We start from the raw sequence: 16,642 nt of genomic DNA, 5'->3' as shown, positions 1-16,642 counted from the left end.
GCTTTAGAAAAGTCAGTATAGATGGAATCTACTTGTAACTTGTTTTCCAAAGCAATAACAATGTCACTCTGATAAAGAAGTAAATTAGTTACTGTAGATTTACCCTGTACAAAACCGTGTTGTTCATTCACCAGAATACTACTGAATTCACAAGTAAGCTGCTTAGTAACTAAATAATCTAATAATTTTGGAATTGCTGATAAAGTACAAACTGCTCTATAGTTTTCAACATTTGACTTTGAACCAGATTTAAATATAGGTTTTACGTAACTACGTTTCCAGCAATCAGGAAAAACCCCTTCTTGCAAAGAGTATATACAATGGCTTAGATATAGTACAAACACATTGTTTTAATAGATAGTTAGGAATGCCATCAGGGCCAAAATTTAGTTTAGGAGACAAGTTGTGAATACTCTCAAAAATAGTATTAATGTTAAAAGAGCATGAACTCATGTTACCAGCATTTTCAAATTGATATTGTGGGGGGTAGTATTGTGGTCAGTGAACACTGTAGAAAAAAATTGGGCAAATAAATTCAGAGCTTTCTCCCCAGAACTACTTTGATCATTTCCTAAATATAAGTGGCATGGTACATCATAATTTTTCCTACGACTGTTTTATATACATATTTCCAAAAAGTGTGTGATTAATGTTAAAATCAACACATATACTTTCACCTAAAATATCACATATCAGACTTAACTTTCCACGAAATATCAAGGTTGTAGGTTCATTTTTTACAATAGTTATTAACATTTATTTAAAAATAAGAATTCCTAGTTTTTCTATAGTTTTCTAAGCAACAAATTAGTAAACATTAAATATCGCCATTTTCAAGCTTTAACCAAGTTTTATCAAATAATTACCTCCAAATTCGTTAAAAATTGTTTACTCTTTATTTGTAAAAAAAATTGTTAATAATTTAAAAAATCGCCAAATCCGCTGGTAATCGAAGTCCACAAAACTTAAAAAATTGATCAGATATGTCGGTTCGCTAAACTCCAGACACAACTGACTAGAGATTTTATTAGCTATTTTTTTTTGTTTTTGCCAATTTTGCCAAAATTTGCAAAAGTACTAACTATTAAGTAATTATTAACTATTTACTAATTTTTTTGACAATTTTACCAAAATTGTCAAAATTACTTACTAAAATTAATAGCCAGTTTTGTCTGAGTTTCACGAAACGACTATATCTGGCCAGATCAAAGTTACGAGAATACCTAATTGCTCTGGACTATAAAAGATGATCATTTACAATCAATTAAATAAATAAAATCAATCCTGCGAGATATTACCCAACTAACTTCGATTAATAGATGAACTAAATTTATAATAGTAGGTAAATAATAAGTGAAGAAGTTTCAACTTTTACTTGTTACCTTGAGATACAAAACAAGATCCTTCTTAGGCTTTTCATTTATCATTAGGTTTAATTTGAGTTACCTCATACGACCTCTTTATCTTGATCTAAAAAATGATCATTTTATTGGTAACCATAGGCGTACAAATTATATGTCACTAATGAAAGTAATAATATTAGTGCTTTAATATTATTAGTAATATAGCGTATTTTCAACATCGAAGAGAATTATTGTGTTTTAAGAAAGTTACTGCAAACTCTTTTGTACCCTTTTCAAACATCTTATAACACTTAGGACCGGTTGTTCGAACGATAATCAACATTGATCACTATCAAATACTTAATTACTGTCACAACTGTCAATGTCAACTTTGGTTGGGTTGCCGAAAACATAATTATTGATGACAATTATGAAATTAGTTAGGGCCGGTTGTTCGAATGCTAATCAACAATGATCATTATCAAATATTTAATTACTGTCACCAACTGTCAATGTCTACTTTGTTTGGGTTGCTGAAAACATAATTGATTACAATTGTGAAATTACTTAATCAATTATGTTAATAATTGTTATGTTAATTGATTAACTAATCTCATAATTATAATCAATTATGTTTTCAGCAACCCAATAAAAGTTGACATTGACAGTCTTGGTGACAGTAATTAAATATTTGATAGTGATCATTGTTGATTAGCGTTCGAACAACCGGCCCTAAATCAATTATGTTAATAATTGTTATGTTAATTGACTAACTAATCTCATAATTATAATTAACTATTTTTTCAGCAACCCAACCAAAGTTGACATTGACAGTTTTGACAGTAATTAAATATTTTATAGTGATCAATGTTGATTAGCGTTCGAACGCTAATCAACAATGATCACTATCAAATATTTAATTACTGTCACCAACTGTCAATGTCAACTTTGATTGGGTTACTGAAAACATAATTGATTATAATTATGAGATTAGTTAATCAATTAATATAACAATTATTAACATAATTGATCAACTAATTTCATAAAATATAGAAAAAAGGCCTATTTTGGACACGTAGTAAGGGGAGACCGGTATAATATTCTTCAACTTATTACGATGGGTAAAATCGAAGGACGCAGAGGAATTGGTAGAAAGCAGGCTTCTTGGTTGAAGAATATCCGGAAGTGGACAGGAATAAAGAAAGCAGAACACCTATTTAGAATAGCTCGAGACAGAGACAGTTTCGCCATGTTAATCGCCAACGTCAAGGGGACTTGATAGGGCACGTTAAGAAGAAGAAGACATATTTTATTATATACGCTTAAAAATACTATTGGAGGATTTCTATTAACGTAAATTTGAAGAAACATACCGTAACTTGTTTCATTTAATTTGTATAAGTGGAATATAAAACGTTTCTAATTGCGATCAAACAAAGGTGACATTTTGGCATAAATTGGTAATATTTATTTGGCAGTTGCGGTATTGACATTTCAGATTTTTTTTATTCTTTACTATAAGTTTCTGTTTTATTATATTTAGTGTTTTTATTATTTACTTTAACGTAAGATGATAAGTTAATTCTTGTTTTCTATTTCTAATGTTTTTATTCATTTACATTGAATATTAATTTGTTTTGTTGTATAATCCACTTCGTAATAATTATGTGATATATTTGATTTAAAATGAATTCAAGAATTTTTTGTAATTGGGCAACAATGCCAACTTAGATCTCTGACGTAGATAATGACGTGTCGACTGTCGTATTTATCTTGATGCAGTTCATTAAATTGCTGAGCTGTCATATTGGCACACTGATTGTTCATTTTTTTTTCTGAAAAATGGCTTTGGCAGAGCTGATTAGCCAGACTTGTTTGTGATTGATTGCAGATTCATAGTCATTGTTCATAAAAAACAAAACGATATCTTCCCTCCCCGGAAGGGAATAAACCGTGGTAACAAATGTTTAGAAGACTAACATAAATGCTTACAACTGGTATTCACAAGAGAATTCTCTAATGACAGGTTCTTTATGTGTTTATATCATATTTATTTCGTATGACAAATGTGCAAAAGAAACAAAAGCTGGGAGAAGAAAGAAATTAAAACCTAAACCATTGGCTTACTAAATCAACGAATTAAGCAGGTTTAACAATTTTAAAGTTTAAAAGTATTTTCCAATAAATAAAATAAAATATTGAACAAAATTTAAAAATTTGAAGACTAATGTACAGAGAATTTCAAAATATTTAAAATGGTATTTTATTTGCCCACCATTACCATTGGCATTAAAAAATGTTGAGGTGATTCTACCCTGGATTAGAGGTGAAAGTAAAATAATCAAAAATACCTAAAAAATGTGTCCCCCCTTAGGTAATCAAAATTGTCCTGCTGCTGAGTTTTTCAGAAATGTTGTAGTTCCTGATATTGCCTCTGTTTCGTTTTCATCCAGCCACCGTGTATCTATGTAATTGAAGAAAAATCACACATTCAAATACATAGTACATAGTAGTTATAAGGATGACTTTGCAATAACTAAGTGATTTATGTAACTAGTTTCTTGCGCTTCGTTTTATCTTTACGAAGTTTTATGGCTTACAGTATATTTCTACACAGAATATATTAGCTATTAGCCGATTGTGAAACACACGCTGGCGCTATATTGTACTGATATTAAACAGTTCCGCGTTTAACTATCTATGAATCGATTGTTATAGTCGGTTCGCTAAACTCAGACACAGCTGGCTAATGATTTTAGTAGGTAATTTTTTTGTTTTTGGCCAAATTTGCCAAAATTGTCAAAATTACTAACTATTTAGTAATTATTAACTATTTATTAATTTTTTTCTGCAAATTTTACCAAATTAGCAAAATTACTTGCTAAAATCACTAGCCAGTTGTGTCTGAGTTTAGCGAACTGACTATACCTGATGAATACTCATATTAACTAAGCATATAGATTGTATTGTCGCCCCCGCTAGCGAAATTATTATGATTCGATTTTTTTGCACAAACTTACTCAAAAAGAGGTCTTTATAACAAATCCACAGGGTACCAGGCGGTGCCGTGGTCGAAAAATTGTTTAAACACTTTTTTTAAACAAATTCATAAAAATAACTTTTTATTTTAAAATTTTTTTAGATAATTTGGGTCATTCTGAACAAAAAAGGTCTCCTGTCATTTTTCTCTAAAATTTATTGTTATCGAGTTATGCGAGATTTAAAATTTGAAAAATGCGAAAATCACCATTTTCAAGGTTTAATAACCCGATTAAAAATTATTACTTTGAAAGTAAAAAAGTGACCAAACCAAAGTTTAAAATCCCTCCTTCAAGATCGTGAAGAAATTTTTGTCATTGTTTTATTACAAAGCTGTTATTTTGAAATATTAAAAATTAGCGCTATAGTGCAGGCTGTATTGCGCTCTCGTTAGCGAAATTATTTCGATTAGATTTTTTTGCACAAAGTTACTCAAAAAGAGGTCCTTATAACAAATTCACAGGGTGCCAGGAGGTACCTTGATCGAAAAATTGTTTAAATAATTTTTTTTAAACAAATTAACAAAAATAATTTTTTCACTTCAAACAATTTTTTTTATATAACTTAGGTCATTTTGAGCAAAAAAGGTCTCCTGTAATTTTTCTCTAAAATTGATTGTTGTCGAGTTATACGCGATTTAAAATTTAAAAAATGCGAAAATAGCCATTTTCAAGGCTTAAGGAGGGGGTATGGTTTGAAATCAACAAATAAAGCACATTTTTGTGAATTTTTTTCGAAGCTATGGTACAATTATTTTATTTTTAAATTAAATAATCATATTAAGTATAATTCAAAGAATATTTAGAAAAAAATTCAATCCAAAATATTGAAAAATAAGCCATTGGTGACAAATTTTGACAGGCAGCTCACAAAAAAATGGATTTTGCGGTGGACATTAGAACTCGACACTCGATCATACGAAACAAAAAATTCAAAAAGATTTAATTAGCTTATGAGTTTCACGAGGTCACAACGTCGAGTTTTTTTTATTTTTAATGATTTTTGAGTTTTTGATATCACTCAGAAATCAAAAAAATGAAATTTTTGATAAAAATTTTGTGAAAATCAACAGATTTATTATTATTGAACAAAAAATAAGCAAAAAAAGAAAAATGTCTCGACGTTGTTATCTCATGAAATGTCTAGAGAAAATCTGTGCAAAATATCAGGTAGATCGGCCGAGTAGTTTTTCAGTTACAATGTCCACCGCATTTGAAAAAGCAGTTTTGAGAAAAATGCGTTTAAAGTTTTGACAACTGCATCATCATCTTCTTATTTGTCTGCCAGATCGTAAAGTGATGCACATTGGAATATGTTTTTTGAATCGAGGAGTAATCTACAAAAGAGAAGGCGAACAGTTGTTTAACGTTTCTCACTACGCTCAAGCGTGCTGGCGCGAAGTAGCGGCAAAGCGAGTCGAAGGTAGGGATATTCAACACCCTGTATCTCTAGTAATTTTACTCCGATTAGTTTGAAATTTTCAGAGAATATTCTTGAAAGTATGCACTTTTACTTCAAATAATAAAAAAAATTTAAATATTTCAAACCATACCCCCCCTTAATAAATAAGCCTATTGTGTATAACTCGACAGCAATTAATTTTAGAGAAAAATCACAAGAAACCTTTTTTGCTCAAAATGGCGCAAATTATCCAAAAAAATTTGGTCGAAGTGAAAAAATGATTTTTGTGAATTTGTTTTAAAAAAATTATTTAAAAAATGTTTCGACCACGGCACCTCCTGTTACCCTATGGATTTGTTACAAAGACCTCTTTTTGAGTAAGTTTTTGCAAAAAAATCTAATCGAAATAATTTCGCTAACTGGGGCGACGATAGAGCCTGGACTATAGCACTAATTGTTAATAACTAAAAATAACAGCTTTGTAATAAAATAATGACAAAAATTTCCTCAGGATCTTGAAGGAGGAGTTTTAAACTCTGCTTTGATCACTTTCTCACTTTCATAATATAATTTTTAATCGAGTTATTAAGCCTTGAAAATGACCATTTTCGTATTTTTCTAATTTTAAATTGCGTATGACTCGAGAACAAATAATTTTAGAGAAAAATCACAAGAAACCTTTTTTGCTCAGAATGACCCAACTTATCTAAAAAAAATTTTTTGGAAATAGAAATATTGATTTTTTGAATTTGTTTAAAAAAAATTTTTTATTAAAAAAACCAGACTGATGTCAATCCGAAAAAACCAAAACGTCCCTAAACCTTGCACAATAAATGGGCACATTTTAGAACAAGTCAATAGATTTAAGTACTTGGGATGTTGGATCGATAGCAGCCTAAATCGTGATTTAGAAATAAGATCGAGAATAGAGCAGGCCAGAAAATTTTTCGAAAAAATCAAAAAACTGCTTTGTGACCCTCGAATAAAACTCGAAATTCGACTACGTTTATCCAAATTCTACGTCTGGTAGACTCTTTATGCAGTTGAGACATGGTCCCTTAAAAAATAAACCGTAAATAAGTTGCAGGCCTTTGAAATGTGGATCTACCGGAAAATCCTCAAAATTTCATGGACATCGCATACCTCAAACGAAAAAGTGCTGCATATAATAGGCAAGAGAACTTTTCAACACAGTGAAAGTTAGAAAAACACCATAAATACCTAGGTCACATACTGAGAAATAACAAGTACCAATATGCTTAACTTATAGTGAAAGGAAAAATAGAAGGAAGGATAGAACTAGGGAGGAAAAAACTATCGTGGCTCCGAAACATCCGACAATGGACAGGGCTGAATTTTGAACAGCTAATAAAAACAGCTGAAGACAGAGAAGAGTTTGCATTTGTAGTAGCCAACCTCCATTGAGGAGACGGCACTTTAAGAAGAAGAAGAAAATTCAATCGAATGTGGATTCCGTGTACTCATAATAGGAGTAAACTGAGAGACGATAACAAAACCACCATCAGCCACCATCCTCTTACGTGCAATTCACCCTATTGGTATCTTCAGAGAGGCCTGTGGTCTGCTTTGAATCAAAACGAAAACCAACTATCTAGTAGGAAAAAAATGCATTCATTTTATATTTAATTTTTATCTTTTTGTGTATTAGAATTTACTCTTTATTCTTCTATTTGTTTATAACAGTAATCCTCTCGTGAAAGTGAAATCTGCTCAGCAATCAATTAATGAACATAATAACCATTTTGTAAGTCCGTAAATATCGCTTGACCTTTTTATTGACTTTATTACGATTTGTGTGGTTGTTTAATCTGAGTTAATGAAGTATCTTCTGTAAGTGAAGTGATGAGTTTCTAACAAGTCAATATGTGAGGTAAAAGTAATTCAATATTGTAAACCAAGGTAGCCATGTAGGTAGCGAATGGTTAATCATTCTTAAGTAATAATATTTTAATGTTGAAATAGAGTATGTAGTGTATTATATATTATATTCGATATTAATGAGGCAGTTGGGAAACCTCACTCACGTTGCTGGTCTAATCAATATTATGAGAGAAGCATGTTGGTCATTAATAAAGCGCTATTTGTTGGGAATATAACGAAATCTAATATTAACTTACGTAACTAAATCTTATTTGAGTAAATTTTATTGAAAGTAAATATATTGTTTTACAATATTTTATCATAAATTTAATAGATAGAATGCAACAAGGGATCTAATGCCTGTTGGCACCAATAAATCTTAAGCTCCAGCTCAGCTTATAGATAGGGCTTATAGATAAGTCTCACTTACGTTGCACCACAATTTTCGATTTTTATCATGCTAATGATTCTGGCAATCCATTGTGGCGAGCTGAAAATTGATCGAAGACTCAATGGTGCAACACGTAGGTTTCATAAACTAAGCTTAAGGCACGCCTTAAACTTAAGGTGCAACCAGGCATTAGTCTCATTTGAAAAGATTTTAGTAAATGACGTTTAAAATTTATGGCAAAATCCTGAAATCGCATTTTTATATTTTATATTAATTGCTTTAACTCCTTACTTATATACATATGTACTTAAATTATATTAAATATACATCTTTATATTTTTTGAAAAAAAATACAAGGAATAATGCGGTTTTTAAGAGAAAAAAATAATAAAAATAATTGTGGCTTATAAGGAATTAGACAAAGAGATGCGTTAAATCCCAAACTCTTTACAACAGTTCTGGACCCTGCTTTAAAAGGACGAGCTTAAAAGAAATTAGAGCTAGGCTTACAGAGTTAGATGCCGTCTGTAAGGAAGTTGGTTTAAACATAAATTTTGGAAAGACACAATACATCACAGATCTGATGCCAAACGAAAATCCAAGGCGACTGTAACGAAATAACATTAGTTCATATGTATAAATACTTAGGACTTAGGTCATGAAATCCAATTTGCCAGGGACAATCAAACTGCTGAACTACAAAGAAGAATCACTTCATCATGAAATGCATATGAAGCTCTATCGGGCATCTTCAAGAACAACATGCCAAATTATTTGAAAAAGAAGACGTTCGACCAATGTGTGCTTCCAGTCACGACTTACGGTGCCAAAACACTTTTCTTAACCTAGGTTATAGCAAACAAACTCAGAGTGGTCCAAAGGAGAATGAAATGGGCGTTACTTGGAGTGACTCTCAGAGACAGGGTTAGAAACGACGAAATAAGTAAGACAGAATGGCTTAAGTGGAACTGGACAAGCCGTGTAGCTAGAATGAATGACGAGCGATGGACCAAAATAATTACAGTGTGAAGACCACGAGCAGAGTGATGGAGTAGAGGTAGACCACCTACACGATGGACAGACGACGTCAAAAGGATTGCTGGGAATTGGTTGCAGAAAGCCCAAGATCTACAAAACTGGAAGAAATTAGGAGAGGTATATGTTCAACTTTGGATGCAGAAGGCTGGATGCTCATGATGATGGTTAACGAATAATAACTCATAGAAGAGATTTGAACGAATTGATTGTGTTAAATTTTGTTGAAATGCTATTATAGATGAATATAGTTGAAATAAAATGTTATTATAGATTTATTTCATACAAATTTTTAAGAATTTTTGATTACATAATAAAGTATGCTTTACAAAATTGCTTGCGCCGCTGTTATTAATTATGCTGTGACCATAAAGCAATATTGTAATTAATAAATGAGGACTATTCAAAGTGCAATTTGTTCTCTTTTCATTAAAAATTGCCTCATTTTACAAAATCTTCGCAAGATGATATAGTAGTAACACATATTTCAATTAAAATATTTCAAGTAGGTATTCCCATTCTGATCAGCTTATCTTATTAGGCCGCCAGTGTGTGAAGGTACAATAAACAATTTCAATATTTTCGCATTCTGTACCATCCTAATCTATATGCGATCTTCTTTTGTTTTGCAAGTAGTAAAGATGTAACTCTTCGCATTGAACTAGTTTCACGAACAAGAAAACGCTAATTTATGAAACGTTGAAAGATTAATTATTGTTCTTATTATTGCGATTTCGTTATGCTAAAAGAAGTTCAATAGTAGAAACATATTTGGTCGAAATCGTGAAACACGACTGTGCGAATCTGGAAATATACAATTAATATGGTGCAATGGTGCAATCGTTGAATAAACAATTGTTTCTTTAAAAATGAAGTCTCTTGTTAATACGTGCAGTATACTCAATGAAGAACACGAGAAAGGAGCGAAAATATTAAAGAACGCAGCAAGACAAATAAAATATGCAGAAAAAAGAAGAGGACTTACGAAAACGACGAAATACTAAGAATGGGGGAAGATTTCAATCAGGATCACATTAGGGAAGTATATAAATTCTGAAACAACTCAGAGATCTAAACCACGCACTAATCTTTTTAGACATCTTAAAGGACAAATTATTATCAGTGGCAATGCAGCAATAAAAGCAGGCTGGAAATAGCTATTTGTATAACAAGGGAGGAAAGTGCTACTTTTCCTCCCGAGAATGAAGTTTACTGCCCGACGCGTAGCGGAGGGCAGTAATCATTCAAGGGAGGGAAAGGCACTTTACTCCCATGTGATACTTATGGTTTTTCCACCTCCCTCAATTAACAAGTCATTTTTTCATTTTTAAATCATTTATTTATGTAACTAACAAAAAAAAACTAACAAAATAAATAAAATTTATTAGAGAACTAATACTAACAAGTAGGTACAGTATAACTGTCAACTGTCAAATATAATTCAAATTATTAATGTACACATTGTTAAATCAAAATAACAATTTACTGTTTTTTACCATTCTGCAAAATACAGGGTGTTTTATAAATAAACGTTAAAATGTATAGATACATACACTTGACATCGTAGTGTGTGTGGCAGCATTTACGTTTCCCAGTGAATTATTACAAATTACAGTTGGTTGTTGTTTGAGTTTAAACATCATTTTTATATCATCTTAAACAGAAGAATTTTCTACTGCCAGTTTTGTTTTTATTTCTTCATAAAGTGCATCAGTGACCTCGTATTTTGGATTATCTACAGATTGCAAGGTCAGACTTTTTATTTTATTTATACCTATTTACTGCGAATCACTCCCACTGCTGCTCCCACCATGTCGACCTGCGCTAACTGTTCAAAGTCAATCGACGATCGAGAATTATCAAAACAACTTCAATGTGAAGCCTGTAAACAGAACATACATCTAGCTTGCACTGATCTACGAGCCGAAGATCGCGTTACAAGGCATAAACTACGTGGAATTAAAATTCTTTGCAACAACTGCTGCTCTAATATCGAAAGTTTTGCTAATTTAAAGACGCTCTTAAGAGATTTAAAAGAGGATCTTCAATCAAAAATTGGTCTGATAGATCAAAAAGCTAATGGATAAGCTAAAATTGATCAGTGAAAGACTCTTACAGATTGAAAACAAGTTATCTAGTGAGGATCATTCTTCATCTCCAAAATTTACAGATACCATAGCAAATGAAGCAGTTGATCGCATTAACCGGGCTAAGAATATTTTTGTTAGGGGTGTACCAGAAATTACAGGAGACATTGAAACAAAGAAAAGTCACGATGGTGGAATATTAAAAAATATTTTAGATACTGTAATGTGTAACTCCACTCCTGTCACATTTTCAGGATTGGAAAACCGAACAATCGCTTCCCTAGGATGATAAAGGTCATTATGCAAAATGAACATGAAGCCAAACATATTTTGAAAAACAAAAAGAAACTTTTACAAAACGTCTCTTTAAAAAACGTTTCCATTATCGACGATAAGACTCCGAATCAAATAGAATGCCTAAAAGAACTTCGAATGGAACTGGAACAAAGAAAATCGAATGGAGAGGAAAATTTAACCATAAAATATATACAAGGTGTCCCGAAAATTGTAAACTTTCGTCACTAATTCTGATATTTCAGGTTTTCATAATTGGCTATGTTTCTATACTAATCTAGCTACTTTAAATTCCAAATTTAATGAATTATTATGCAACATTCAAAACCTAAATCCTCAAATAATTCTTATTACTGAAACATGGTTAACATCAAATGATCTTGACTCTCTTTATAACATTGATAATTATTCCCTTTATAGGTGTGATCGTCGTAATCGACGTGGAGGAGGAACTTGTATCTACTTGTCTTCAGAAATTACTAATAATTTCTCTGTTATATCTCTTGATATTACTGTCCCTAATATTGAACTTCTTGGCTTAAAAATATGTCATAAAAACTCTTTTGTTATTCACCTAGTATGTGTTTATCGGCCTGGTGATTCTAGATTAGCAGATGATGAATCCCTTATCGCATCACTTGATGAACTGTCCAGCCTAGAAAATCTGATTGTTATTGGAGACTTTAATTTTAGAGACATTTCGTGGCCTATAACTGATCCACCTAGTGACTTATTAACTTCCAAAAATGTATTTACAGATTTTGTATTAAATTCTAACTTACATCAATTTATAACGGAGCCGACTCGATTTAGAATTAATAATTTACCATCTATTTTGGACTTGGTATTCTCTAATGATCCCCATTTATTAACACATCCCCTAATAAGCTCTCCAGTAGGTAACTCAGATCATGCAGTCATAACGTTTCATATTCAGTTTAACTTACAGTACTGTACTCCTAATGTTAATAAAACGGTATATGAGATAATTGATTTTGAAAATGCAAATCGCCAACTGGCTGATATTGATTGGAATGATGTTTTCGGTGACATAAGGGATCCAGTTGTATTCTGGGATAAGTTCTTGCACGTTGTTAATTTCTGCAAAAACCAAAATACCGTCAAAAAAACCATATACAAAAATAACATAAAACCTTGGATTAATGGTGAATTAATATATCTGATCAAGTATAAAAGAAAGTTGTGGAACAAATATAGACGTACAAATCGCATAGAGGATTTACTAATTCATCGAAACTTTGCCAGAGATTTAAAGAAATCTCTACATGAAGCTCGTGTTGCCTACGAAGAGAGTATAGCCATTAGTAGTAACTGTAAAAAATTGTACAAGTATATTCGATCTTCGTTGACAACAAAAGTTTCTATACCTTTACTGGAAAAAGATAATGGTGATATATCCCAAAGTAACTATGAGAATGCCGAAGTCCTCGCCAGTACTTTCTCTAAGGTTTTTTCTGTCGAACCCACTAATCATCAGTTGCCTAATATTACTTCGTCACGAGTTTCTTCTTCCCTTGAAAATATTATCATTACTCCTGATAAAGTTAAATATCATCTTCAAAATCTAAAAAATAATTCGTCTCCTGGTCTCGACTTAATATCTTCTGTATTTTTAAAGAAATGTTCCGATGCTTTAGCTTACCCACTATATGTGATTATGTCCTTATCATTCACCACACATATTTTGCCTCCCATATGGAAAACCGCATCTGTAACACCGATTTTTAAAAAAGGGAACAAATTGGATTCTAATAACTACCGTCCTATCAGCTTAACACCTATAGTGTCTAAGATAATGGAATCTATTATTGCCGAGACAATTTCTGATTTTCTGCAAAACGAATTGGTTATACCAGAACAGCAGCATGGTTTTGTCAAAGGACGTTCTACAATGACAAATCTTCTTTGGTGTGTCAATGAATGGTCAAGAGCATTAGACAGAAAAACCCCGGTAGACATTATTTACCTCGATTTTGCTAAAGCTTTTGATCGAGTTCCAAAGCGAAGACTATTACATAAATTGGAACACCTTGGTATCCGTGGTCAATTACTGAAATGGATCGACGCGTATTTAACAGATAGAAAATTTTGTGTTAGAGTTGGGGACTCTTTCTCAGTCGAGAGAACGGTTTTGAGTGGGGTACCGCAAGGATCAGTTTTGGGTCCACTTTTATTCATAGCATATTCCAGTGATCTACAATTTCACATTAAATGCAGCAAAGCTTTCTATGCAGATGACACGAAGCTATTTTCTGATCCCTCCATAAATTTCCAGTTACTACAAGATGATCTTGATTGCATATCGGAATGGTGCTCTACTTGGATGCTGCCTCTTAATGTGGACAAATGTGTAGTTCTTCACATGGGTAAAAATAATCCGTATCTTCCTTACTCTATTAATGGGCGCGTGTTAAGATCAGTGAAATCACATAATGATCTAGGTGTTATAATTAATAACAATCTAAGTTGGTCGGAACATATTTTTTATATTTCTAAAAACGCTAACAGTAAATTATACCTACTGAATAAAACGTTTGCAAAAGTGTCATTCATAAACTCAGTTCATCTGTATAAACTGTACATTCGTCCAGTTCTGGAATATTGCGGAACTGTTTGGTGTCCGGTATTAGTGCGCGATCGTAATATTCTCGAAAACGTACAACGGAAGTGCACTAGGATGTCTTTTGGTCGCTCAAGACCTACATATACAGAAAGACTGAATATGGCTAATCTTACTACATTCGAACAACGTCGACTTCGAGGGGATTTAATTATTACATTTCGAATATTAAAATACAACTTCGGAAATATGAGAGATATGTTTATACTAGACAATGACAATCGTCTTCGTGGCCACAAACTTAAGCTTAAAAAGGAAACTTTTTTTACAACAACAAGGCAATTTTTTCTTTGCAATCGAGTGTTCTCGACATGGAACAGCCTTCCGGTTGAGATTATAGATGCTCCATCTGTCAATGTTTTTAAAAAGAAACTGGATGACCACTTGTTCCAAAATTAAACATTTAATTTGTACCAAACACTTGCTCCCTATGTGCTATGTTTTTGTATATTTAGTTATATTTATTTACTTAGTTAGTTTGCATAATATGTATCTATTTTAATGTAACTATTTAATTTAACATTTCATGCATACTATATAATAATATTGTAGTCTAATGGGCATATGGGTTTCGCGACCCCTGCTCAAATTTATTGTATAATAATAATAATAAAATAATAATAATAATACTTACGTAATAGAAAATAGATATTGTACAGGGCGTCAATAAGTTATATTTCATGAATGAAATACCATGACGTCACTTTTACTTTTCTTCCCTAGGGAGAAGAGTACTTTTACTCCCTAGGGACTAAAAGTAACTACCTACTCGCTACCTACTAGACTCCCTAGGGACTTTCGGTAGAGCTAAGTGGAAAAACCTATTTCGAGGGTCTGTTGACACAGCCAGTACAAACAAGTAGGTCTGGATCCCGCGTATGAAAAAAAAGTTGATTAATAGCAAGCTGAAAATTTGTTAATAGCTTAAGGGTGTCTAGTCGGACAAACTTTGATATATGGGAACACTGGAACAGGGGAAGTTTTAATTGTGGAACAGGTTAAAAATTTGGAACGGGCAGACCACGAAAACGGCACATTTATTTTGTCCGACAGAATAGACTTAAACTCTTCGAACAGAGATTAAACTCTCATGCAAAAATCAGACTGCTATTTATCACCTGTCATAATTCCTGTCATTTGGCATATTCTACATGTTCCACTTATTAAAACGCCCATTTGGTGATAAATAGCAGTCTGATTTTTGCATGAGAGTTTAATCTCTGTTCGGAGAGTTTAAGTCTGTTCTGTCGGACAAAATACATGTGCCGTTTTCGTGGTCTGACCATTCCAAATTTTTAACCTGTTCCACAATTAAAACTGCCCCTGTTCCAGTGTTCCCATATATCAAAGTTTATCCGACTAGACACCCTTAAGCTATTAACAAATTTTCAGCTTGCTATTAATCAACTTTTTTTTCATACGCGGGATCCAGACCTAAAGCACAGCCCATGCAATAGCAGAATATCTAGATAATAGAAGATCAAAACCATAATGATGCAGTAATATACCCGCACACAATACAGTAAATAATGGATCCTATTAAAGAATAATAAAACCCCAGGTATTGACAACATACCAGATGAAATTCTCAAAATTGGAGGACAAACACTGATAGATAGATCTCATAAACTAATAATAGACGTGTGGAACACAGAAGAAATTCCATATAGACCAGGACTAATCTGTAACAAAACGTGTATTTTTGGATGTGAGAGGTGGCATTCCGATTTTTGCAGATAAAGTTAGGTGATACCTTCAGAAATAATAATTGACTTATGCTCTTTCTCAAATATGCCTGGAACATTAATAAAAAAATTAAAATATTTAAAAATTTCGACAAACATCGATTTTTTCTGCTTTCTTTGCTTATAACTATAAAACGGTTCGTTTTGGAACAAAGTCGTACAAAAATAAAATAAAGATAATTGAATTTTTTATGATATACTACTGGTCAAAAATGTCTTAAGATAATACCTTTTCTGCAATATAAACTTAAGGTGATACAGTAGCGATCTACAGGTAGCAAAATCGCGTTCCAAGATTGCGGCTGTAATTTTGAATATTTTTGGAGATATTTGGCACACGTATTCGTAATATAATAAAGAATAACGGTACAGAGCCCAATTTAAAAAATATATTAATATGTGGAAATTACTCTGTAATTAAATACAATATTAAAAAAACGAGCCTGTACCGCCATTAAGAAGAACAAAATACACTTTCTTCAAATAAACTTTTTTATCCGATACCTAGATTTTGTGTCATTTTGGAACTACTAATTTTTTTTATTTCATTAGTAGTTCCAAAATGACACAAAATCTAGGCATCGGATAAAAAAGTTTATTTGAAGAAAGTGTATTTTTTTGTTCTTCTTAATGGCGGTACACGCTCGTTTTTTTAATATTGTATTTAATTACAGAGTAATTTCCACATATTAATATATTTTTCAAATGGGGCTCTGTACCGCCATTCTTTATTATATTACGAATACGTGTTCCAAATATCTCGAAAAAATATTCAAAATTACAGC

The sequence above is a fragment of the Diabrotica virgifera genome, chromosome 2 (genome assembly GCF_917563875.1).
Source record: "Diabrotica virgifera virgifera chromosome 2, PGI_DIABVI_V3a".
In the NCBI taxonomy this organism is placed as follows: Eukaryota; Metazoa; Arthropoda; class Insecta; order Coleoptera; family Chrysomelidae; genus Diabrotica; species Diabrotica virgifera.
The sequence above is the reverse complement of the archived record's forward strand: the minus strand, read 5'-3'. Positions refer to the sequence as shown.